This window comes from Bombina bombina, chromosome 2, assembly GCF_027579735.1.
Source record: "Bombina bombina isolate aBomBom1 chromosome 2, aBomBom1.pri, whole genome shotgun sequence".
Taxonomy (NCBI): domain Eukaryota; kingdom Metazoa; phylum Chordata; class Amphibia; order Anura; family Bombinatoridae; genus Bombina; species Bombina bombina.
In genome coordinates, this window is record NC_069500.1 from 1254122893 (window position 1) to 1254150541 (window position 27649).

Consider the following 27649-nt stretch of genomic DNA (forward strand, 5'->3'; position numbering starts at 1 on the left):
CACAACTATACCAATTAGAGCACTGATACACATAGATTTCCAGAAACAGATAGCAAAATGGGAAAATAAAGGACTATACAGGGTGGCAGATGTTTTAGACAAGGGAAAATGATGACATACACACAGTTAAGAGAAAAAATATACCCAATCACTTTACAGTGGTTCTTATACCTCCAGGTATCCAGCGCAATTAGTAAATATAGACAGGGCTGTACACCTACTACACACACCGCTTTAGAACAGCTTCTAAAATCATCTAACAGGGATAAAAATGTAATATCCCGGATATATTTAGCACTGCAGGAAGCTAAGAACAAAACGAAGCCGAAGTTACATGAGAACTGGGAACAAGATCTAGGAGTAAGGTACGAGAAAGAAGAATGGCAAACTATTTTCTCTAGGATCAGTAAGGGATTAGTGGGAGCAGATCTTATAGAGAACGCACTTAAGACATCATACAGATGGTATCTCACACCTCTGAAATCATCACAATACACTTCTCAGGACAACAGACTATGTTATAGGGGATGTTCAGAGATTGGATCCTATATTCATATGTGGTGGGACTGCCCAAAAATAAAACCTACATGGCATAAACTTGCAAAACTCCTTGAAGAACTATTAGGTGATACATTTAGGCTGACAGCACCGCAGGCTTTACTACATGTTCCGCAAGAATCCTTAAACACGGCCACTAATACATTGATCAACATATTATGCACAGTCACAAGACTGTGCATAGCTAGGTACTGGAAGGTGGGGGCACCTAGGTGGCCGTAAGTAATAGATAAAATAGAGGGTATATATGCGATGTCCGAATCAGCAGCATGGATGCAGGGCAGGTCAGGTCACTTTCAAAATATATGGATATATTGGATCATGAATAGACATAGAATAGATAGGATTAATAATCTCGGCTTCGATGAGACACAGAATGCATAAGGGAACATATGTTAGGACCTATATAGCTCCTCACTTTTTAGACAGTTAGAGAGAGGAAATACAAAGAGTAAGCAAAACACAAAAAGGAAAAGGAAGAGTATAAGTTAAGAAATTTCATTGACTGCTCAACGGGAAGAGTTAATGTTTTAATTTTGTTAACAATTGGTTTGTTGTTAAAGTTAAAGGGAAGGGGGGGGGAAAGTATTTATAAGACGAAGAATGGAATAATCACTGTTATGATTTATAATGTTAATGTCATGATGAATATGATGTGATATGCAACAATAAAAAAATTATTTAAACTAAGTAACAATAAATTAGCAAACCGCAACCTCACAACTATCACTGACGTGGAGGCAATAAACAACAGCTTGGTCATAAGAACAGAATAAATTGCAACCTCACATCTTGTCCACTTTTAGAGAGGCAGTAGAAAATAGTAGAAAATAGTGTCTACCCAGCTTCCTCTTACCCGGGTGCCACATCAGGGCCAGCTTCCTGTAGGCCTTCTTGAGATCATCATCAATGCATTCCCTGAGAACACCGAACCATGTTTCCAACGCCGTGTTTTAAAATAAGTTGTCTGTGAAGATGCAGCTCAGTCACCAATTGTGTCTTAAACAGCTGTTGTAGGAGGTTGGGCCTCTAGCACATGCGCAGTGAACGCCACAAACCTCCAGCAGCTGATTTAACGTCACCGGAAGTGACGTAGGTCGTGCATTCCTATGGTAGGCAATTTATTTTAGAACAACGGCTGAGCTGTGGTTCCCGTAGTGCTGTGAGTCATAACAGCTGAACGGAAGATCCTGTACAGCTTACCCTCTGGTATTTAACAGAAGCGCTGAGAGCTGTACTCGATGAAGCAATGATTGAGCTTACAATCCTGATGAGGCGGTTTAGCAGCAGGGAAGGTTAGTGGTATTGAAGTTCCGTTAAGCAAAGGAACTGTTCCAGCAAGTAGAGAAAAGAAGGTTTAGGAGGTTTGACCTAGAAACCAGCTGACTGAGATGCAATATATTCTCAGTAAGGACAAAATTACCAAGCAAGGTATAGGTTAAGGGAGAAGCTTTTTATACGGTGATAGAGAGGTTAGTCCATGTCTTAAAGGTGTATATACTTGACACAATGCCGTCAAATTGGAGGATATCTGACATAGTTTAAAGGATTACTTTCTGTTATAATTTTTAAGCTAAACAACTAACATATTAAAGTTAATAAACATTAATTAAAACCTACTGATCTATATTTTCTCCAAAACGAAGTTTCATAACGTTCTAAAAGTTATATCTTTTATTCGCCGATGATGTCACGTTATCCTGTCCACTATTTTCAGCACTGCATGTTCAAAATACTTAAACCAATAACTTTGTGTTTAAAGCGCCATTTTGAAACCTAGGTATTGTAAACGGATTGGTACAGAGCAAAGGATACCCACGGAGTGGGTTTGGAAAACAATTAAATTTGCAGACAAGATTTCTGATATACGGTAGAGATATGTTAATGAAATGCTATTGATAAAAAGCGTATTTGGGGTAGTTAGTTAGTAACAGGCATAGAAAATATTTACTTACAGTGGCCCTTTAAGCTCCCCATATTTTCTATTGGTGGCACTGAGCGGAAATGTCTGCTCATATTACAAGATGAAAGTAAATGTGATCACTCAAACACAATCACATTTAATGCTCAAACTTTTTATGCTACCTCAAAGTTCACGTAAAGAGTTTGACTAGAGCAAACAATTGCATTAAACTACTCTTAAAACCCCTAAACCACCACACCCCCACATTGCAAACGACTCCTCTACACTATTAACCACTAAACTGCCACACTCCCATATCACAAAATACACATTTACACTATTAACCCCCCCAAAAAAAACTATTAAAAAAATACCAAAAAATCCTATCACTAAACCACAAAGATTGTACTCATCAAAGTTGAATATGGCTTCTACGTGGTGACGGCGGCGATCCATCTTCATCCGACGGTCTTCTATCCTTATCCATCTTCTTTTCTTCGGATCTTCCGCCCCTGACATCCTCTTCATGCAGTCACCTGCTGTTTACTGAATTTTGAATGTGAGGTACCCCCTTTATATAGGGATACACTTGCATTCCTATTGAATGATTTTCAATTTAAATTCAGACAATAGAATGAAAGCTTTTTCTATTGGCTGGTTTTAATTTGAAAATTAAAGTCAGCAAATATTAATGCAAGGTACCCCTATATAAAGGGGGTACCTTGCAATCAAAATTCAGAGGACGTCGGGGACGGAGGATCCGAAGACAAGAATAAAAGAAGATGGATGAAGATTTTAGAGCACCAAAATCAACTTTGGTGTGTATAATCTTTGGGGTTTAGTGATAGGATTTTTATTTTTTATTTTTTTAGGGCAGCAAAAGAGCTAAATGCTCTTGCAAAGGCAATGTCCAACCAAATATACTTTGCAGGGCAATTTTTAGAGTAGGTTTTTTAGCCTTTTTTGGAGTGTGAAAAAGAGCTAAATCACTTTAGGGCAAAGCCCTACAAAAAGCCCTTCTAAGAGCTATTTCTATAGTTTAGTGTTTGTATAGGTTTTAGTTTGCGATGGGGGTGTGGCGGTATAGGGGTTAGTAGTATCATGGAGTATTTTGAGATGGGTTTGTGGTAGTTTAGAGGTTTATAGTTTTATAGTGTAGAGGGGTATTCTTAATGTGCGGGTGTGGTGGTGTTAGGGGTTAATAGTGTAGCTGATACTTTGTGTTGTGGGGGTGTGAAGGTTTAGGGGTTAATAGTGTAGTGGGGTAATTTGCGGTGGGCTATGTGTCAGTTTAGTGGTTATTAGAATAGGGGGCTTATGGCGACTAGGGTTAGCGTGCAAGTATAGGTGTTAGGTTTTTTCCCCCACTTTACTCGCTTCATTGAAGTCCATGGGGGAGTACATTAACGCAGTCATGATATTCTTACTATTTATGGGCAAGTGAAAAAAAAACATGCAAAGAGCCGAAGTCAAGTGGAGTTAGCATGTGGGCGGGAGCAGTAATTAGCGCTCCACTTGTAATCTATCCCTTAGTGTTTGTTCCTCATATCAGGAAATGTGTAAAAGTTTCCATATTAATTTTATTAGCCCTTTGTAGATGTTTCTGATGTAAGTTACTGAAAAGTTTTCAAATTCCTGAAGCCAGAGATTAATCGCCGCAGTTTTAAAACCGCAAGAGTACGCAATTTAAAAAAAAAATTAAAAATCTTCAGATCGTCATGAAAACGGAGGCGGAGAGGGAGGATGAAAGGCGGACCAGTGTGCGGCCGTAGGCGGACCTGAGAATGCCCGTAAAACGGCCATTTTCGAAGAGATTGAAGAGTGTTTGGGAGTCATCTGGAAGTCATCTGGGAGTGTTGTAGCGGTGGTCAAGCGGTGGTGTGGCGGTAGTTAAGCAATGGTGTGGCGGTGGGACATCTCAACGTTGTGAGCAATAAAGTGAATATTGTAAAAAAAAAACTTTAAAGTGCCTTACTGATTTTTTTTTTTTTTAACTTCTGTGATGCTTACAATATATTTTATTTATAAATGTTCATTAAGGGTTGCTTGTAGGATGTATTGTGAATTGAATTGTAAAATATAATATATTCAACATAATGTTACCAAAATATATATAAATAATATCTACTACGTACTGCTCTATCTCATCTATCTAGTAGATAGATTATAGAGGATGAATGACATATACAGTTACTTACTAGATAGATAGATGATAAATGTAATATTATATTTATTATTTATATTTATTTAATATATAATTTAGTTGAGTCAAGTGTAGATTCCCAGAAGATAGATCATCAATCATCAGTAGTAGTACACAGTGGTGCAGTGCACAAAAAGTTTTTTTTATTTTTCCTCTAATTATAAGTGTTAATTTTTATGCTCCAAGAGTGTACTGGACATTGAGAAACATGTACAGTAAGATTCTGTAGTTTTAAATAAATGTTTAATTGAAAAATGAAGGGGTTATAGTAATTTTTAATAACATCGCGATCAAATCGCAATCACGTTTTTGTTTTTAAAAAAACGATGATCCCCCCATATATATATATATATATATATATATATATATATCTCAATTCACATACATAACGTGTGTATTTTTTTTAATAAGCCTACAAAATGTTTGGGCTGGCTTCTAGCATTGAAACAAATTGCTTTACTGTGAAAAGCTGAAAAATATTACCAAGAAAACATTAACATTTTAAACTGCACATCTTAAAGGGGCATAACAGTCACCATTGAAATGAATGCATTTAATTTCTGAATGAAAGCAAAAATGCTTCCTGTAAAAGCTATCAGTGTTTCAGTGGCATGTACATATATTAAAACACAATGTGGCTCAGAGTATAGGTGGTAAAATTATTTTCCACTTGAAACATCTTATATCAATACTTTCACACACAGCACTGTAACATGCCAATTTGCACTGTAGCCTGAACGCTCAAAACACCAGATAAACAGAGAATAGCTTACTACTTTATATAAGATTAAAAGCAAAATTAATTTTTGATTTAGTCATCTCCCCACTCCAAATAAAAAAAACTGTCTGAGCAGAACAGAAGCTTGCTGTCAAAGTCAATAGACAGTCACAGAGATCAAGCTAAAGAGGGAATGTAGCTTCAAGTCTAAAACAGTTAGGCCTAGATTTAGAATTTGGCGGTAGCCGTGAAAACCAGCGTTAGAGGCTCCTAACGCTGGTTTTAGGCTACCGCCGGTATTTGGAGTCAGTCAGGAAAGGGTCTAACGCTCACTTTTCAGCCGCGACTTTTCCATACCGCAGATCCCATTACGTCAATTGCGTATCCTATCTTTTCAATGGGATCTTTCTAACTCCGGTATTTAGAGTCGTGGCTGAAGTGAGCGTTAGAAATCTAACGACAAAACTCCAGCCGCAGAAAAAAGTCAGTAGTTAAGAGCTTTCTGGGCTAACGCCGGTTTATAAAGCTCTTAACTACTGTGCTCTAAAGTACACTAACACCCATAAACTACCTATGTACCCCTAAACCGAGGTCCCCCCACATCGCCGCCACTCGATAAAAAATTTTTAACCCCTAATCTGCCGACCGCCACCTACGTTATACTTATGTACCCCTAATCTGCTGCCCCTAACACCGCCAACCCCTATATTATATTTATTAACCCCTAACCTGCCCCCCACAACGTCGCCGCCAGCTACCTACAATAATTAACCCCTAATCTGCCGACCGCAAAGCGCCGCTACTTACGTTATCCTTATGTACCCCTAATCTGCTGCCCCTAACATCGCCGACCCCTATATTATATTTATTAACCCCTAACCTGCCCCCCTCAACGTCGCCTCCACCTGCCTACACTTATTAACCCCTAATCTGCCGAGCGGATCTCACCGATACTATAATAAAGTTATTAACCCCTAATCCGCCTCACTCCCGCCTCAATAACCCTATAATAAATAGTATTAACCCCTAATCTGCCCTCCCTAACATCGGCGACACCTAACTTCAAGAATTAACCCCTAATCTGCCGATCGGAGCTCACCGCTACTCTAATAAAAAAATTTTACCCCTAAAGCTAATTTTAACCCTAACCCTAAATTCCCCCTAAATTAAATATAATTTTATTCTAACGAAATAAATTAACTCTTATTAAATAAATTATTCCTATTTAAAGCTAAATACTTACCTGTAAAATAAACCCTAATATAGCTACAACATAAATCATAATTATATTATAGCTATTTTAGGATTTATATTTATTTTACAGGTAACTTTGTATTTATTTTAACCAGGTACAATAGCTATTAAATAGTTAATAACTATTTAATAGCTAAAATAGTTAAAATAATTACAAAATTACCTGTAAAATAAATCCTAACCTAAGTTACAATTAAACCTAACACTACACTATCAATAAATTAATTAAATAAAATACCAACAATTATCTACAATTAAACCTAACACTACACTATCAATAAATTATTTAAATACAATATCTACAAATAAATACAATGAAATAAACTAACTAAAGTGCAAAAAAATAAAAAAGAACTAAGTTACAAAAAATAAAAAAATATTTACAAACATTAGAAAAATATTACAACAATTTTAAACTAATTACACCTACTCTAAGCCCCCTAATAAAATAACAAAGCCCCCCAAAATAAAAAAATGCCCTACCCTATTCTAAATTAAAAAAGTTCAAAGCTCTTTTACCTTACCAGACCTGATCAGGGCCCTTTGCGGGGCATGCCCCAAAGAATTCAGCTCTTTTGCCTGTAAAAAAAAACATACAATACCCCCCCCAACATTACAACCCACCACCCACATACCCCTAATCTAACCCAAACCCCCCTTAAATAAACCTAACACTAAGCCCCTGAAGATCTTCCTACCTTATCTTCATCCTGCCAGGTTCACCGATCCGTCCTCGGAAGTCTTGATCCAAGCCTCGGAAGTGTTGATCCAAGCCCAAGCGGGGGGCTGAAGAGTGACGTCCATCCTCGGGCTGAAGTCGGAAGTCCATCATCGGGATGAAGTCTTCTATCAAGTCGCATCTTCAATTTTCTTTCTTCTGGAGCGGAGCGGAACCATCTTCTTCCAAGCCGACGCAGAACATCCTCTTCAACCGACGACTAGACGACGAATGACGGTTCCTTTAAATTAAGTCATCCAAGTTGGCGTCCCTCGAATTCCGATTGGCTGATAGGATTCTATCAGCCAATCGGAATTAAGGTAGGAATATTCTGATTGGCTGATGGAATCAGCCAATCAGAATCAAGTTCAATCCGATTGGCTGATCCAATCAGCCAATCAGATTGAGCTTGCATTCTATTGGCTGTTCCGATCAGCCAATAGAATGCAAGCTCAAGGATGGACGTCACTCTTCAGCCCCCCGCTTGGGCTTGGATCAACACTTCCGAGGCTTGGATCAAGACTTCCGAGGATGGATCGGTGAACCTGGCAGGGTGAAGATAAGGTAGGAAGATCTTCAGGGGCTTATTGTTAGGTTTATTTAAGGGGGGTTTGGGTTAGATTAGGGGTATGTGGGTGGTGGGTTGTAATGTTGGGGGGGGGTATTGTATGTTTTTTTTTACAGGCAAAAGAGCTGAATTCTTTGGGGCATGCCCCGCAAAGGGCCCTGTTCAGGGCTGGTAAGGTAAAAGAGCTTTGAACTTTTTTAATTTAGAATAGGGTAGGGCATTTTTTTATTTTGGGGGGCTTTGTTATTTTATTAGGGGGCTTAGAGTAGGTGTAATTAGTTTAAAATTGTTGTAATATTTTTCTAATGTTTGTAAATATTTTTTTATTTTTTGTAACTTAGTTCTTTTTTATTTTTTGTACTTTAGTTAGTTTATTTCATTGTATTTATTTGTAGATATTGTATTTAAATAATTTATTGATAGTGTAGTGTTAGGTTTAATTGTAGATAATTGTTGGTATTTTATTTAATTAATTTATTGATAGTGTAGTGTTAGGTTTAATTGTAACTTAGGTTAGGATTTATTTTACAGGTAATTTTGTAATTATTTTAACTATTTTAGCTATTAAATAGTTCTTAACTATTTAATAGCTATTGTACCTGGTTAAAATAAATACAAAGTTACCTGTAAAATAAATATAAATCCTAAAATAGCTATAATATAATTATAATTTATATTGTAGCTATATTAGGGTTTATTTTACAGGTAAGTATTTAGCTTTAAATAGGAATAATTTATTTAATAAGAGTTAATATATTTCGTTAGATTTAAATTATATTTAACTTAGGGGGGTGTTAGTGTTAGACTTAGCTTTAGGGGTTAATACATTTATTAGAATAGCGGTGAGCTCCAGTCGGCAGATTAGGGGTTAATATTTGAAGTTAGGTGTCGGCGATGTTAGGGAGGGCAGATTAGGGGTTAATACTATTTATTATAGGGATATTGAGGTGGGAGTGAGGCGGATTAGGGGTTAATAACTTTATTATAATAGCGGTGCGGTCCGCTTGGCCGGTTAGGGGTTAATAAGTGTAGGCAGGTGGAGGCGACATTGTGGGGGCAGATTAGGGGTTAATAAATATAATATAGGGGTCGGCGGTGTTAGGGGCAGCAGATTAGGGGTACATAGGGATAATGTAAGTAGCGGCGATTTATGGAGCGGCAGATTAGGGGTTAAAAAAATATATGCAGGGGTCAGCGATAGCGGGGGCGGCAGATTAGGGGTTAATAAGTGTAAGGTTAGGGGTGTTTAGACTCGGGGTACATGTTAGAGTGTTAGGTGTAGATGTAGGAAGTGTTTCCCCATAGCAAACAATGGGGCTGCGTTAGGAGCTGAACGCGGCTTTTTTGCAGGTGTTAGGTTTTTTTTCAGCTCAAACAGCCCCATTGTTTTCTATGGGGGAATCGTGCACAAGCACGTTTTTGAAGCTGGCCGCGTCCGTAAGCAACTCTGGTATCGAGAGTTGAAGTTGCGTTAAATATGCTCTACGCTCCTTTTTTGGAGCCTAACGCAGCCATTCTGTGAACTCTCAATACCAGAGTTATTTAAAAGGTGCAGGCAGAAAAAAGCCAGTGTTAGCTACGCGGGTTGTTACCGACAAAACTCTAAATCTAGCCGTTAATTTTTAATTGTAACTGCTGAAACATTTCCACCCCTGTGCTAAGCTGTTTTGCAGTTTTTAAATGCTGCTCACAATAAAGACATACTGTAGGACATTTTTTAGCAAGTCTCCCAAATATATCATATTTCTTTTTTTTCAGGAGACCCAGAAAATTCAATCTACACCATTTTTTAAGTATATATCATAACATGTAAGAAACCTGAAATACAAATTGTGAAAAAATGCATTCTTTATTAAAATTTTAATAAGGTTATAAATAATAGTGTTTTTGTTCTCCCTTAAAGAGATATGAAACCCACATTTTTTCATTTGTGATTCAGATAAAACATGCAATGTAGCCACAAATCAACAAGCGCTACCCAGGTACTGAACCAAAAATGGACCAGTTCCTAAGCTTACTTTCCTCCTTTTTAAAATAAAGATAACAAGAGAACCATTAAAAATTGGAGTAAATTAGAAAGTTTATTAAAATTGCATGCTCTATTTGAATCATGAAAGAAAAAAATGTGTTTCCCTTTTACCTAGTAAAAAGAAGGGGTTATACTCATATAAATAATGGCCTTTCTGCATAGCTACATCACTTTGATCTTCATATAGGGTCTCTCTAAGCAAATAAATGGACACTTATTCACACCAGGTAATCACTAGACATTCTGCACCAAACGAAAACTGAAGATGGCGGCCGCCAGTAGCATTCAGCTATTTTCAAAAACAGATTTTTTTCTTCTGAAAGTGAAACACACTAAGATATTTGAAAATCTTTGGCATTAGTTTGCTATATCACAAATACACATGTCTAATAATCACTATTAAAGCAGTGAATACTTGGCTATCAAAACTTGTAGGGACTTAAGTTTGAAGAAGGGCTTCTGGGCTTTAAAACAGGGGGTCTTTGGAGGTCTCTAGACTTTTTTGATAGTCTGTTATAAGGGTGTATAAGTTTAAAGTGCATTAAACTAGTGTATTTTTATTAAACTTAAACTTCAACCATCAAGACACACCGTTTGAAAGAGCAGACGATTAGCTTTCAAATGGTGCGTCTTGGGGGTTTCATTGGCTTAAGGAAACTGAGAATGAGAAATTTGAATACCAACCACTCATCCAACCCCCTTAAGCCCTGTGGTTTTTCCATGACATGGTGAAATCACCATTCACATGCACATTACATCACTGGCATGCCCGGATTCCCCTGGTGATGCTGGACCACTAGATCACCGGGGACGTGGGGTAAGTGCAGAGGGGCACGTGATGAGCTCTGAAAGCACCCCCACCCCCAGATGACAACAAATGGTCATCATACGGCCCAGAGAGCCGCAATAAAGCATTAAAATTAATACTATACTGTATATCAGGGAGGAACACTGTAGTCATCCACACTAAATACATTATGCAGATGATGACCACGTGTTGTCATTCACACTTAAGTGGTTAAGTATATGATTTGACATTGACACTGAAACCTACATGCAAATGGAGTTACCATATATACATACATGTATAAATATGTGTAAGTATGTGTATATAAAGTACATATATTTATATATATATATATATATTTTAACATAAATTATGCTTACCAGATAATTTCTTTTCATTCTGTACCTGCAGAGTCCACAGCTGCATTACTTACTTGTGTGAAATAGTGAACCTGGCCACCAGGAGAAGGCAAAGACACCTCAGCCAAAGGCTTAAATATTTCCCACTTCCCTCATCCCCCAGTCATTCTACCGAGGGAACAAGGAACAGTAGGAGAAATATCAGGGTGAAAAAGGTGCCAGAAGAACAATTTAAAGTTTAGGGCCGCCCATCAGAGAACACGGGTGGGAGCTGTGGACTCTCCCTGTACAGAAGGAAAGGATCTTAGCTGGTAAGCATAATTTATGTTTTTCTTCTAAATACAGGGAGAGTCCACAGCTGCAGTCTTTACTTATGGGAAACTATACCCAAGCTCCAGAGGACACTGAATGCTAACGGGAGGCAAAAAGGAGAGGTGGCCCCCATCTGAAGGCACCAAAGCCTGCAAAACCCTTTCTCCCGAAGGTTGCTTCAACAGAAGCAAAAGACAAAAAACTTGATACAAAATTTGGAAAATGAAAGGAGGACCAAGAAGTCGCCCAACAATTCAGATCCCTAGAGGCCTCATTCCTGAGACCCAAGACGACGTCACTGCTCTCAAACTGAGCTGTAAACTTCTGAGGAGGCTTATGTCTCGCTGTCTCATATGCCAAGCTGGTGACACTCCTCAACTAAAAAATAAGGAAGACGAAAATGCATTCTGAGCCTTACACTTTCTAAAGAGATAATAAACAGAGAAATCTGTCTATTCCTATGTAGACTGAAGACAGGATCTCAAGGCACAACACCATATTAAGTAGTAAACGTTTCCTCCAAGAAGAAGGAATAGGACCTACTAAATGAACCACAACTTCTCAATTAAAATTTTGATTGACACACCCTTAGGAGAAAAACCTAACTAGGTTCGTAGAACAACCTGATAATCGAGAAACCCTCTGATAAGGAGGGATGGATAGCAAGGCCGCAATCTCGTAGACTGCTGCACTCAGAAGTACTCCTTAGACGGAAAGGATCATCTAAGATAAACACTTATGCATAGGTAAGAACGGAAGTCCACCAAGGATGCAATGTCTGTATAATAAAACTTCACTTTTATTGTAGTTGAATCATAAATAAAATGGTTCAGGAACAACCAATGGGAACAATCGCAGAGGGAGGAATGTAAGCAACCAGCTTACACATTTCGGACACACCTGGCTTATTGGCTAATACAGAGAACACTCCTCTCTCACTACAAGTACCAATTCTCACTTATCTTAGACAAATTAAAAAGCAGACTGTACAAAATACAGTGGAGCAAAAAAGTATTTTCCACCAATTGTGCAAGTTCTCCCACAAAATGTGGAAACAAATCCAGACAATCACATTGTCTGATTTGGAAAGAATTTATTTGCATATTATGGTGGAAAATAAGTATTTGGTCACCTACAAACAAGCAAGATTTCTGGCTCTCACAGACCTGTATCTTCTTCTTTAAGAGGCTCCTCTGTCCTCCACTCATTACCTGTATTAATGGCACCTGTTTGAACTTATCAGTATAAAAGACACCTGTCCACAACCTCAAACAGCCACACTCCAAACTCCACTATGGTGAAGACCAAAGAGCTGTCGAAGGACACCAGAAACAAAATTGTAGACCTGCACCAGGCTGGGAAGAGCAGCAAGCAGCTGGGTGTGAAGAAATCAACTGTTGGAGCAATAATTAGAAAATGGAAAACATACAAGACCACTGATAATCTCCCTCGATCTGGGGCTCCACGCAAGATCTCACCCCTTGGGGTCAAAATGATCACAAGAACGGTGAGCAAACATCCCAGAACCACACGGGGGGGGGGGGGGGCCTAGTGAATGACCTGCAGAGAGCTGGGACCAACGTAACAAAGGCTACCATCAGTAACACACTACGCCGCCAGGGACTCAGATCCTGCAGTGCCAGACGTGTCCCCCTGCTTAAGCCAGTACATGTCCGGGCCCGTCTAGAGAGCATTTGGATGATCCAGAAGCGGATTGGGAGAATGTCATATGGTCAGATGAAACCAAAGTAGAACTGTTTGGTAGAAACACAACTCATCGTGTTTGGAGGAGAGAGAATGCTGAGTTGCAACCAAAGAACACCATACCTACTGTGAAGCATGGGGGTGGCAACATCATGCTTTGGGGCTGTTTCTCTGCAAAGGGAACAGGATGACTGATACGTGTACATGAAAAATGAATGGGGCCATGTATTGTGAGATTTTGATTGCAAACCTCCTTCCATCAGCAAGGGCATTGAAGCTGAAACGTGGCTGGGTCTTTCAGCATGACAATGATCCCAAACACACTGCCCGGGCAACGAAGGAGTGCTTCGTAAGAAGCATTTCAAGTTCCTGGAGTGGCCTAGCCAGTCTCCAGATCTCAACCCCTTTGGGAGGGAGTTGAAAGTCCGTGTTGCCCAGCGGCAGCCCCAAAACATCACTGCTCTAGAGGAGATCTGCATGCAGGAATGGGCCAACATACCAGCAACAGTGTGTGACAACCTTGTGAAGACTTACAGAAAACGTTTGACCTCTGTCATTGCCAACAAAGGATATATAACAAAGTATTGAGATGAACTTTTGATATTGACCAAATACTTATTTTCAACCATAATATGCAAATAAATTCTTTCCAAAACAGACAATGTGATTGTCTGGATTTGTTTCCACATTTTGTCTCTCATAGATGAGGTATACCTGTGATGAAAATTACAGGCCTCTCTCATCTTCTTAAGTGGGAGAACTTGCGCAATTGGTGGCTGACTAAATACTTTTTTGCTCCACTGTATATGTAAATTCAGATATCAATGCCCAATTAGTTACAGTTGATTATGTTTGAAAAAACAAACTTCATAAATATACATATAGATATACAGTATAGTGCATACAATTTCTAAACAAAAAATTATTGTAGAGATAGATGTATATAATAGAATACATATTTATCAATGGTGAAAAAATTAATATATATATACACACGCATTAGACATTACTCCTCATGATGACCATATGTATATGTATAGAAGGGAATTGAAATTGCACTTCATTCCCAATAATTAATAAGGTCATAATCAGAATTAAGACCCTGGGGAAAATGTGTATTTAGTTTGAACACCCAAAACATTTCACGCTTATTCAGCAATTTAAGCCTATTCCAACCTCCTTTTGAGGTAGACACCTTTCTATGACACACCACTTGAAAGATGTTAAGTCTTTTTTAAATGCTTATTAACAAAATGTGGCACTATATGTGTAGTGGATTTACCCACATTAATGGTTGACAGGTGTTCCCTAATCCTAGATGAAACATCCCTGCTGGTTAAACACACATACTGCATCTGATTTGATAGCAGGTGATCAAATAGATCACATATGCGATACTGCAATTACAACAATATATTTGGTAAGTTTCACCTGTTGTCAAACAAAGGAATTAGACAAATGTGCAAAATCGCAAGGTTTGCATTTACGGTGTCCACATCTTAACATTCCATTGTGGAGAAACAATGAGCTACTATTGGGTTAACAGCAGGTAGTTTAGTTGGGGACACATAACTGCCAGTAGTCCTACATTTTTCTAGGCCCATTTGAACTATTTGAACTATATTTTGAAGTCTGTCATCTGCTGACAAGATAGAAAAGTGATTTTTTACAATCCTACATATGTCTTCATATTGAGCACTATACTCAGTTACAAAATTAACTCCTCTATGAGTATCTATATCCTTAATCTGTTTCTTATCAACTAGCAGAGATTCTCTGTCTATCTTATCAACCTCACGTCTGGCTTTAGTTATAATGTGTGCTTTGTAACCCCTGGCTTCTAGTCTATGGGTCAGGCTGTCTGCTTCCTGTATGTAATCCTCATAAACTGAGCAATTATGTTAAAGCCTTATAAATTGACCCTTAGCCACTGCATATGGTACATGGCGGGGATGGCAACTAGTTGCATGCAGAAGGGTATTGCCAGTAATTGGTTTGCGATACACCCTAGAGTGTATATGGCCCTCATTAGTAGCTGATAAAGTAATATCAAGAAAATTGATGGACTCATTCTGGAACTCATGGGTACATCTCAAACCAATAGAGTTATTATTAAGGTAATCCACAAATGCTACAGCCTGTTCAGATGTTCCTATCCAGACCAACAAAAGGTCATCTATAAAGCGTTTGTAAACTTGAATATTCCCTCTGTAGGGATTAGTATCTACAAAGATGTGGGACTGCTCCCACCAACCCAAAAATAGGTTGGCGTAAGAGGGGGCAAACTTCACCCCTATCGCAGTCCCACATCTCTGGAGATAAAAATTGCCCTTAAAGGTAAAAAAGTGTCAATAGAAAGTGAGTGACCCTAGCAACAAACTTCTGAAAAGAGGCACTATATTCAGTATGATATCTCATGATATATTGGATAGCCTTTATACCCTCCTCATGTGGAATGGCGCTATATAACGCCACAGTGTCAAATTTTAACTAGTTCAACTCTAAGTTCCAAGTAATGGTTTTCATGATGTTTCGTACATGTTTAGTGTCCCTTATATGACTGGCCAATGTGGTAACCAAGGGTTGTAATATACTATCTAACCAGAGTGATACATTTTCCAATAAGGAATTTATTCCACTGACAATGGGACGTCCTACAAAATCATGAACAGATTTATGGACTTTTGGTAGATGATCGAATAGCGGAACCCGAGGAGACTTAACTATAAGGAATTGTGCAGTGTCTTTGTCCAAAAATTTACCTTCTAAACCCTCATCTACCAAATCCTTCAACTCTTTAAGAAATCTGCTAGCAGGATCACAAGGTAGGGCAGTGAAGTTGATGTATTGTCAAGCTGGTGATGCCCTTTATTGACATAATCAACCCAATTCAAAACTACAACAGATCCCCCCTTGTCCACAGATTAGATCACAATCTGTTGGACTGTAGCTCCCGAAGGGCCTCCCTCTCCCCAGCACTCAAATTAGAGTGCATATTATTCCTAAGGTCATTCTCTACCCTTTTAGAAAAAGTTTCAACTATAGAGCCACTACTATGTATAGGGTAAAACTCAGATTTATTTTTAAATTTCGGGTATTTTAAAGAGTGCTGGGGAGAGGGTCAGTCATCCCATGCCAAGGATTCCAAAGACAAATGGTCTCACTGTTCTGAAAAATCTAATTCAGCTTCAGCTGCTGTTGAATTATTTTGGGATGATTCAAGATTGTTAACATAGTTCCCAAACTTAGTAGAGTGGAGTGTAATATTTCGAATCAATCTATTAACATCGATTACAGTCTGAAACAAATTAAAATTTAAGGTAGGAGAGAATGTAAGACCCAATCCAAGTACCATAATTTGTACTGATGTTAATGTTATATCTGAAAGATTGATCAATGGGTGGGTTTGTACTTTGTCTGTCCCCTGTTTTCCCTTAACTGATACCTCTCTTGTACTGGTTGTGGTTGTATGCCTTCCCCCTGGGGGTATTGATAACCTGGGGAAAAAACCTGTTCCATATTGGCTCTGTCAAATGCCATGCTATGTCCTATATTAGGAGTACATTAGGAGTAGCAGTTACAGGTGCAGTTATATATTTAGCATTAGGTCTCACAACCGGTCCTGGGGAACTAATATACTTTTTATCTGAATAGATGAATCTGATGGTCCTGAAACTGCAGACTGATTGTCATTCCCACTAGATGTAGCATTATCATCAGAATCTATTTCACTATCAGAGAAAGTAACTTTTTTCAGAGTAATCTGGTTACTATTCTTGTTCTTATTGTTCTTAGGTACAAAGGTAGCCCGGTGCAAAACCCTAAGAACAAGATCAAAGCTCCAAGGAGGAACATCAGATTAACACACCGGCCTGATTGCAGTCAGAGCCCTAGCAAAAACTACATGACCGGGAGTTCAACGAACCTCTAGTTCAGAAAAAACAGACAGGGCCAAAAACTGTCCTAACAAGGAAAGTAGCTAAGAAGGCCCTTCTCCAGACCATCCTGGAGGAAGGAAAAAATTGTGGCAGGTAAGAGTAGTGTGTCAGGATGAACTACGCTCTTCACAGCAGAAGGGGTCCTCAACACCTATGATAGATGACGAGTGACCAGCTTGCGCACTTGAAGGAGAGGACCATAACCTCTCAGAAAAAACTTCTCTAGGCTAAGACTAAATGTCATCTGGCAGTCCGCCTAGAGATATATGAGTTGATAAAGTAAAGGGGCCCTGTTCCAACAGATCCCTGCAACAAGGTAAACTTCATGGAGGGAAAGCCATTACAACGCGAACAACGATTACGCAGGTGCAACGGAGCAATCAGTATCACTGATGCCTGCACCTGCTAGGTTCGAGCCATCACTCAAGGAAAGAGTGAAATGGCAGATGAAAAAAACTGCATTGAACATCCAAAGCACCACTAATGTATCCCTGAACTATGACCCATTAATGGGTAACCAGGAATAGGGACAGGACATCCTGTTTCTCATTCGGCACCATCTTACAGATACAAATATCCGAAAACACCTTGGATGGAGAATTCATCCCCAAGTAAAGGGAATGTCTGAAGAGAACATCCGTCCCGGAAGACCACACCTGGAGAGTGGATCGCTGACAGCGAGCAGTAGTGGGCCTCTGCCCACTACCCAACCCGAGATACCACCCTTGCCTCTAGGGTATCTCTTGTTCTCGGAAGTATATCAAGCCACCAAGTGTAAAAGGCTGGCTAGATCCCTACACTGGGATGAACCCATATACCAAACCCTCAGAGTCACAGCCTACCGCACCTGGTGTTCCCAGGTAGTCTCCCATCCAGGTACTGACCAGGCCTGGGCCTGCTTAACTTCAGAGATCAGACGGGATCAGGGGCATTCAGGGCAGTGTGGTGGAAGACCTGACAGACCTGCGACCAAAGTCAAAATCGCCCCGGGAGGTTTAAGGAAGATGTCCCACAGGACAGGGAGATCTTGATACGAACAATGGATAACTATTCTCCCAACCAGTAGCCAAGGTAAATCTTCAAAGACAGATTCGCTTCAGCAAAACCCGAATCTCATTAATGAAAGGTAATGAAGTCCATATGGACCCCATGACAAGACAACACCCCCAGCACCGAATTAGTGATGTGAAGGCAGTCTGGAGAACACTCCAAAGAAACGTCTACCTGGCTATAAGGCTAAATTGGCATCCAGGGAACTACCCTGGCTCCTACACCAGAGAACTCTGGTCTAGATCCATCTTCAAGGATCGAGGAAGACAGATGAAATTTACTAAAAGTCTTCTATCAGACAAAACAATGGTAAGTAAACCAGAATCATCAAGACTAGGAGAGCTACCGATAAATCTATATCTGGTCCCACAATCATAAAAAAAAATTCTAGGATCAGAAGCGAGGTTAAAAACAAAATACTGGAAGAGCTGGTCCTTAAGAACCGAAATTTCCCAAAAGAGGAATGAAAAGAAAAGATATCCTTCCTTGATAGTGATCCTGCACTGTTCCTCTCGAACAAAAGGTAGAGAGGACCTTCTATTCTCCCCCTAAAAGAAGGAGACTTTATAAGCTTTGCTTAAGTACCATAGAACCCAAAAAGGACGGAGATCCCTCCCTCTATTGGACGCCGAAAACAACAGCGGTTTGAAAATATTCCAAACCTCACACTGCGATAGGTACCGGGACAATGACTCCAAAGGATAACAAAAGCCTGCATCCACCCGAAAGGCTTCCGTCTCTCTGTCAGAAAGACATGATCAAGAGAACAAAAACTGCTCTGGAAGGCTATATATAAGGGGCGCCTATCCAAGATAGGACCTAAAAACAGGTCCCTCTTGTCATCTAGGATAGATGGACCTGCTCTGCCTGGACCTATTCCAGGACTGAGTTTGCCACCACCTGAATAGCTCAGGTCAACATGGTAAAACCTCAAAATTAACTCCTCCTCTCAAGCAGAAGGAAAGAGTAGACTTAATAGACATATCTGTCTGAGCAACTCAAGGACTAAACCTGAAGTTCCAGCTTATGAAACTAGAAGTCTGTGAATAATCCAGACAAAGTATAAGCTCCAGTCCAATGGCTTAATTCTGTCTCGAAAATATCGAGGGAACCATCACCTTGTACTGAGACCAAGATGCTTCCAAAGGAAGTCTCCAGAAAATATGACAACCTAAGTCGTCATAATCTAAATATCCCATATGATGAAATGTCTTCCTAAAAAGAGTTTTCTCGATAACAAGAGCTCTAAAGAAAAAAACTATCCTTAAACGGAATAGAAAAGAATAGGTAGGAGCACAAAAAAGTGATAGCCGAAAAGGAATGTGCACGACACAAACCCCTCTATAGAGCTCGGAACTGGGATTCTAAAAGAAAACAAAAAAGAAATAGACGAGAAAGGATAGGATCTCCATCCTTCTCCACCCATCTAATCGCTATCTGATTTAGAGTGTGAGATTTGACTGGCAGATCAGTACTAGGAATCTCTACATCGCCAAAACTTCTCTCAGAAGCAAGCTCTAAATCTAAATGCTAAATCCTCTTCAGTCGGAGGAATCAAATCATCAGACTCCGACCTTGGAGGTCTTATCTCTGAAGCCTCAGAGGGAACCGCATCCCCAGATGACTGATCGGATACAATCTTCAATTTACACGATGGTCCCTGGGCAGGAGTGCATGGATTAACCCTTCGCTTGCACGTAGCAGGAAGAGGCAAAATAGCTAAGGCCAGAGACATGGCCATGAGGAACTGCACAGTAACATTTGGTGGAAAAAAAGCCCCCTTAAGGTGAAGGATCAGCGGTACCTGGGGAAACTGCATGTGTAGGAACAGAAGATTCTAGGGAACAAACCTCATGTGACGAGGAATCCTCAGAGGCGGACGGCTCAGTGGTCTCTAACATCTCAACATTGGTTGATGAGAACACCCTGTTGCGGCATACGGAACATAATTGAGAGGGCTGGACTACCCGGGCCTCCTCACAATATACACAGGTATCAAATTCTGTATTAGAGGGATCCCCCTCTAAATTATCTGAATCCTCCATAACTCATCTAATTTAAATTATAGAAAAAAAACAACTGGCACCTTATACCCCCAATGGCTGGGACACTCACAACCTCCTATGACTCAGATAGATAGAGGAAACTCGCTCCTCTCCGCAGACACTCAGTCAGGAAAATAGGAAATAGGAAATGGAAAACGTGACCACTCTGGTCACACTGTGCGTCATGCAGGACCGCCCCTGCTAAGGAAAAGCACACCAGCTTAATAAAACAGCGAAGCTCTCAAATATTAATAAAAAACAAACCTGTACATTCCGTTTCAGACTATGAGCCCAAACATCTCCCACACATAAAGCAGCCAAAATCACATAACAAATATGATTAAACCCCGACTGTTCAATAATCCCCCTCAGGACATATTATCCCTTGATTCCATAAAGATAAAAGGAGTCCCACTGTTACCCTGTCTTCTATCATTAACATATGAATAAAAGAGTGAAAAAAAGCAGGCAGCAAAACGCGTAAATGCTGATTGCTTAGGAGCTGTTAACATGAGTCGGGATGGATTCGCAGAAAGACTCTCCCTGCATCTTCAGACTCTAACTTTCATCAATGCTCTCACTGAGAGACTGACAAGACTACTTAAAACTCCAGTCCCGTATCGAAGGGTAGATACCCTTCCTAAGGAAATACTTCGAAATCTTCTGACACTTCTCTGCCAATCTCCTGTGACGAAAGGCAAACGGCTAGATTTAGAGTTCTGCGTTAGCCGTCAAAAGCAGTGTTAAGGGGGTCCTAACGCTGCTTTTGGCCGGCAGCTGGTATTTAGAGTCAGACAGGAAAGGGTCTAACACTCACTTTCAAGCCGCAAATTTTCCATACCGCAGATCCCCTTACGCCAATTGCGTATCCTATCTTTTCAATGGGATCTGCCTAACACCAGTGTTGAGAGTCTTGGCTGAAGTGAGCGGTAGACCCTCTACCGACAAGACTCCAGCCACAGAAAAAAGTCAGTAGTTAAGAGCTTTCTGGGCTAACGCCGGTTTATAAGCTCATAACTACTGTGCTACAAAGTACACTAACACCCATAAACTACCTATGTACCCCTAAACCGAGGTCCCCCCACATTGCCGCCACTATAATAAAATTTTTTAACCCCTAATCTGCCGACCGCACACCGCCGCCACCTTACATTAACCCTATGGAACCCCTAATCTGCTGCCCCTAACACCGCCGACCCCTATATTATATTTATTAACCCCTAATCTGCCCCCCCATCGTCACCGCTACTTTACCTACACTTATTAACCCCTAATCTGCTGTCCAGACCTCACTGCCACTATAATAAATGTATTAACCCCTAAACCGCCACACTCCCGCCTCGCAAACCCTATAATAAATAGTATTAACCCCTAATCTGCCCTCCCTAACATCGCCGCCACCTAATTTCAAGTATTAACCCCTAATCTGCCGACCGGGACCTCGATGCTACTCTAATAAATGTATTAACCCCTAAAGCTAAGTCTAAACCCTAACACCCCCCTACGTTAAATATAATTTTGATCTAACGAAATAAATTAAATCTTATTAACTAAACTATTCCTATTTAAAACTAAATACTTACCTGTAAAATAAACCCTAATATAGCTACAAAATAATGAATAATTAATTGTAGCTATTTTAGGATTTATATTTATTTTACAGGCAACTTTGTATTTATTTTAACTAGGGTACAATAGCTATTAAATAATTATTAACTATTTAATAGCAAACTAGTTAAAATAATTACAAAATTACCTGTAAAATAAATCCTAACCTAAGTTACAATTAAACCTAACACTACACTATAATTAAATAAATTAAATAAATTACCTACAATTACCTACAATTAAATAAACTAAACTAAATTACAAAAACAAACATTCAATTACAAAAAATAAAAAAGATATAAAAAAGAAATAAACAAGAATTTTAAGCTAATTACACCTACTCTAAGCCCCCTAATAAAATAACAAAGCTCCCCAAAATAAAAAAATTACCTTACCCTAATCTAAATTTAACAGCTCTTATTACCAGCCCTTAAAAGGGCTTTTTGTGGGAGGATGCCAACAAAGTAATCAGGTCTTTTGCCTGTAAAAAAAACACAATACCACCCCCCCAACATTACAACCCACCACCCACATACCCCTACTCTAACCCAAACCCCCCTTAAATAAACCTAACACTACCCCCCTGAAGATCTCCCTACCTTGAGTCGTCTTCACCCAACCGGGCAGAAGTCTTCATCCTATCCGGGCAGAAGAGGACATCCGGACCGGCAGACATCTTCAACCAAGCGGCATCTTATATCTTCATCCATCCGACGAGGAGCGGCTCCATCTTCAAGACCTCCGGCGCGGAACATCCTCCTTCCCCGACGAATGAAGGTTCCTTTAATTGACGTCATCCAAGATGTCGTCCCTCGAATTCCGATTGGCTGATAGGATTCTATCAGCCAATCGGAATTAAGGTAGGAAAAATCTGATTGGCTGATTGAATCTGCCAATCAGATTGAGCTCGCATTCTATTGGCTGATCGGAACAGCCAATAGAATGCAAGCTCAATCTGATTGGCTGATTGGATCAGCCAATCGGATTGAACTTGAATCTGATTGGCTGATTCAATCAGCCAATCAGATTTTTCCTACGTTAATTCTGATTGGCTGATATAATCCTATCAGCCAATCGGAATTCGAGGGACGCCATCTTGGATGACGTCACGTAAAGGAACCTTCATTCGTCGGGTAGTCATCGGGGAAGGAGGATGTTCCGCGCCGGAGGTCTTGAAGATGGAGCTGCTCCTCGTCAGATGGATGAAGATAGAAGATGCCGATTGGATGAAGATTTCTGCCGGTCCGGATGTCCTCTTCTGCCCGGATAGGATGAAGACTTCTGCCGGTCTGGATGTCCTCTTCTACCCTATCGGATGAAGACTTCGGCCCGGTTGGGTGAAGACGACTCAAGGTAGGGAGATCTTCAGGGGGGTAGAGTTAGGTTTATTTAAGGGGGGTTTGGGTTAGAGTAGGGGTATGTGGGGTGGTGGGTTGTAATGTTGGGGGGTGGTATTGTGTTTTTTTTTTACAGGCAAAAGAGCTGATTACTTTGGGGCATGCCTCTCAAAAAGCCCTTTTAAGGGCTAGTAATAGAGCTGTTAACTTTTGTAATTTAGATTAGGATAGGGTAATTTTTTTATTTTGGGGGGCTTTATTTTATTAGGGGGCTTAGAGTAGGTCTTAATTAGCTTAAAAATTCTTGTAATCTTTTTTATTTTTTGTATTTAGTGTTTTTTTTGTAATTTAGTTTACTTATTTAATTGTAGGTAATTGTAGGTAATTATTTAATTTATTTAATTATAGTGTAGTGGTTAGGTTTAATTGTAACTTAGGTTTGGATTTATTTTACAGGTAATTTTGTAATTATTTTAACTAGGTAGCTATTAAATAGTTAATAACTATTTAATAGCTATTGTACCTAGTTAAAATAAATACAAAGTTGCCTATAAAATAAATATAAATCCTAAATAGCTACATATAATTATTCGTTATACATTTAGCTATATATAGGGTTTATTTTACAGGTAAGTTTTAGTTTTAAAATAGGAATAGTTTTAGTTAATAAGATTTAATTTATATTTGTTAGATTAAAATTATATTTAATTTAGGGGGGGTGTTAGGTTAGACCTTAGTTTTTGGGGTTAATACATATATTAAAGTAGCAGCGAGGTCCGGTCGGCAGATTAGGGGTTAATACTTGAAATTAGGTGGCGCGATGTTAGGGAGGGCAGATAAGGGGTTAATACTATTTATTAATAGGGGGTTTGCAAGGCGGGATTGGTCGCGGTTTAGGGGTTAATACATTTATTATAGTGGGCGGCGAGGTTGCAGTCGGCAGATTAGGGGGTTTAATAAGTGTAGGTAAGGGAGCGGCGACGTTGGGGGGGCAGATTAGGGGTTAATAAATATAATATAGGGGGTCGGCGATGTTGGGACAGCAGATTAGGTTGAACATAGGGGATAATGTAGTGGCGGGCAGTGTCCAGAGTGGTCAGATTAGGTGTTAATTGTGTAATGCAGGTGTCAGCGATGTTGGGGTGTGGCAGATTAGGGGTTAATGAGTGTAAGGTTAGGGGTGTTTAGACTCGGGGGTTCATGTTAGGGGTGTTAGAAAGTGTTTCCCCATAGGAAACAATGGGGCTGCGTTGGGGGAGCTGAACGCTGATTTTTTGCAGGTGTTAGGTTTTTTTTCATCCCAAACTGTCCCATTGTTTCCTATGGGGGGAAATCGTGCACGAGCACGGTTTAGCTGCTTACCTGACTACCCGGTAAGTAACGCTGGTATTGAGGGTTTGAAGTGGCGGTACATTTGGCTAAACGCACCCTTTTTTTGGAGCCTAACGCAGCCCTTCAGACAACTCTAAATACCAGCGTTGTCTTAAGGGTTGCGTTGGGAAAAAAGCGGCGTTAGCTACGCGGGTCTTTACCGACAAAACTCTAAATCTAGCCGAAAGTAATGACTGGGGGATGAGGGAAGTGGGGGAGGTATTTAAGCCTTTGGCTGGGGTGTCTTTGCCTCCTCCTGGGGCCAGGTTCAGTATTTCCCACAAGCAATGAATGCAGCTGTGGACTCTCCCTGTATTAAGAAGGAAATATATATATATGTGGGTGCACATATATATATAGTATACATATACACATATAAAAATATCAGTATAATAGTATAATATATATATATATATATATATATATATATATAATATATTGTGTGTGTGTGTGTGTGTATGTGCATTGTAGCCCTTTGCAGTCAAATCCCTCAAAAAACAATTTTATCAATATTAATAATGGTTTTAACTATGTATTTACTGTAGATATTTCACATTCCAATGTTCTTCACATAGGGGGTATGTACTTTGTATTTTTAAATAGATATTCCTATATATGGATATCTGTATATATCTACACCTATATATTATATACTATATATATAATATATATATATATATATTATATATATATATATATATAATATATAACCACACACATAATATACACATACAAACACTAGACTATAACCTGCCCAGAGGGCAGTCTAGTTTAAAAAATACAAACCCCCAAGCTAAAGTTACAAAAAATAAAAAAATGTAAAATTACAGAAAAAAATAAACAAAGCTATCCAAAATAAAAAAATGTAAACCTAAACTAATACCCCTATAAAAAAAAAATCCACCCCAAAAATAAAAACACCCCCTAATCTAATACTAAACTACCAATAGGGCCCTTAAAATGGGCCTTTTGTAGGGCATTGCCCTATGTTTAAACAGCTCTTTTACCTCTAAAAAATACTAAGTCCCCCCTAACAGAAAAAAAAAAATCCCACTCAAACAAACCACCCAAAATAAAAAACCTAACACTAAAATAAAAAATAAACTACCCATTGCCACTAAAGGGCATTTGTATGGCATTGTCCTTAAAAGGGCATTCAGCTCTTTTAACTGTCCTTAAAAGGGCAATCAGCTCTTTTTCAAGCCCAAAAAAACCCTAATCTAAAAAAACAAACACACCCCAAAAATAAAATAAAAAAGCCTAAACCTAAGCCCCAAGTAGGTACTCACTGTTCCTGAAATCTGGCGGAGAAGGGTCTTCTTCCAGACGGATCCATCATCTTCTATCTTCCTCTGGAGTGAAGCGGCCCAGGTTTTTCGGGCTTGAAAAGAGAGCTGATTTTAAAGGGGCAAAGGCCATACAAATGCCCCTTTAGGGGGGGGCAATGGGTAGTTTAGTTTTTTAGTGTTAGGTTTTTTATTTAGGGGGGTTGCGTGGGGGTGGTTTACTGTTAGGGGGGGACTTACTATTTTTTTAGAGATAAAAGAGCTGTTAAAATTAGGGCAATGCCCTACAAAAGGCCTTTTAAGGGCTATTGGTAGTTTAGGATTAGGGGTGTTTTTATTTTGGGGGGGGCTTTTTATTTCATTGGGGATTAGGGTATAATTTTTTATTTTGATAATTGTGTTTATTTTTTTCTTTAATGTTAGACTTTTTTATTTTTTGTAATTTACTGTTAGGTTAGTTTATTTTAATTGTAATTTAGGTAGTAATTGGGGGTTAATTTAAGGAGTTTGTTAGGTTAGGGGGCTTAGTAATTAAATTAGTTATTTATGTTGTGGGGGGTTGGCGGTATAAGGGGATAATATATTCATTAGTTAAATTGCGATGTGGGGGGTTTGACGGTTTAGGGGTTAATAGGTTAATTAGGTTTATTGCGATGTGCAGGGTTGGCGGTTTAAGAATTAATATTATAATTATGTTATTTGCCGTTTAGGGTTAATAACTTTATTATTTTGCGATGTGGGGGTTGCCATTTTAGGTGTTTGTTAATACAGTAGGATTTTTTTGTTACATATCTTTGCGGGGGATACATGTTTTTATTTTTATTTCTTGTGGATGGTTACTTTTTTTTAAGTTATGTCGTGCGGGTGGTTGCGTGTTATTTTTTTTTTTTTAAAGCTTTGGGTTTGCATAAGCGCAGCATCCAGGTGGATTCCAAAAATGGCAGGGTGGTGAAAGATCTTTTGCCTTGCATCAGTCAACATTCCCTTGAGGATGTGTGTGCAAATGGCAACGGCGACGGATGCGTTTACAAACACGATTATAAGTATAGAAGTAGGCAACAGTGTCTATACCTATGTAAATATGTGAGGGTATATCACTAAATCAGTTGCTTGAAGATGCATGGAGACTCGGCTTGGGGGGGGGGAGGGAGGTGTTTTCTAGTCACATGTAGACCTCTTCAGCCTATCAGACTACATGAGAACCCGGTGCTTCTCAGCACTCCATTAGGGAACTAAGTGGGAGCTCTGCCAGCCTAACGATTCCTGTCATTATATACAAAAAGCAAAAGCACAAACTGTATCAGTAGGCTGGTAGCTTAATAAATGTTTGTTTATTATATCCAATAATGGTAAAAAGACCACAGGAGGGTCCGTAGCAAAGGTTACAACACACGTTGCAGTGAGTATTGGATGCTGACATGTTTCGGCCGTGGGCCGTTAGCTATCCAATACACCTGCACAGGAAGTTATAAAAACAGTACTCGACACCTATTGGATAATGTGTATATCCATTCAGAACCTTCTAATATGTGGGTGTGTTGTATATATTTACATGTATTACCTATTACTTGTTACTTAATATTCTCATAAGAGAAAAAATGCCTGTCAAAAAGGCTGCTCAATACTCGCAATGTGTTAAAGGATCAGGTCCCCACAATATATTTATTTAATTAATATGGTGAGCAAGCTATATAGAGATTCTAATCATCTTAGTTCAAAACAATCACTCAAAAGGAGGAAAAATGGAGACAAGGAGTATGTATATGAGTATAGTTGCAATTATAACCGTGTGGGCGTACATTGAAATCATGTTGTGGCTTTATATTCGTCAATCCTCATGAGAAGGGATTGAAGGTTGTGGAATTTTTTCTAGCTACATTTTCTAGCTTCAGCAAGGAAAT

General features: G+C 39.3%; 1 protein-coding gene and 1 pseudogene across 1 annotated transcript in view; both read right to left on the reverse strand.

The window, feature by feature from the left end:
• Positions 1-27649, reverse strand: part of NWD2 (NACHT and WD repeat domain containing 2) — a 684859-nt gene that overhangs the window by 250477 nt on the left and 406733 nt on the right. The gene's annotated exons all lie outside the window — the stretch shown is intronic.
• On the reverse strand, positions 17887-18005 carry LOC128650911 (uncharacterized; annotated as a pseudogene).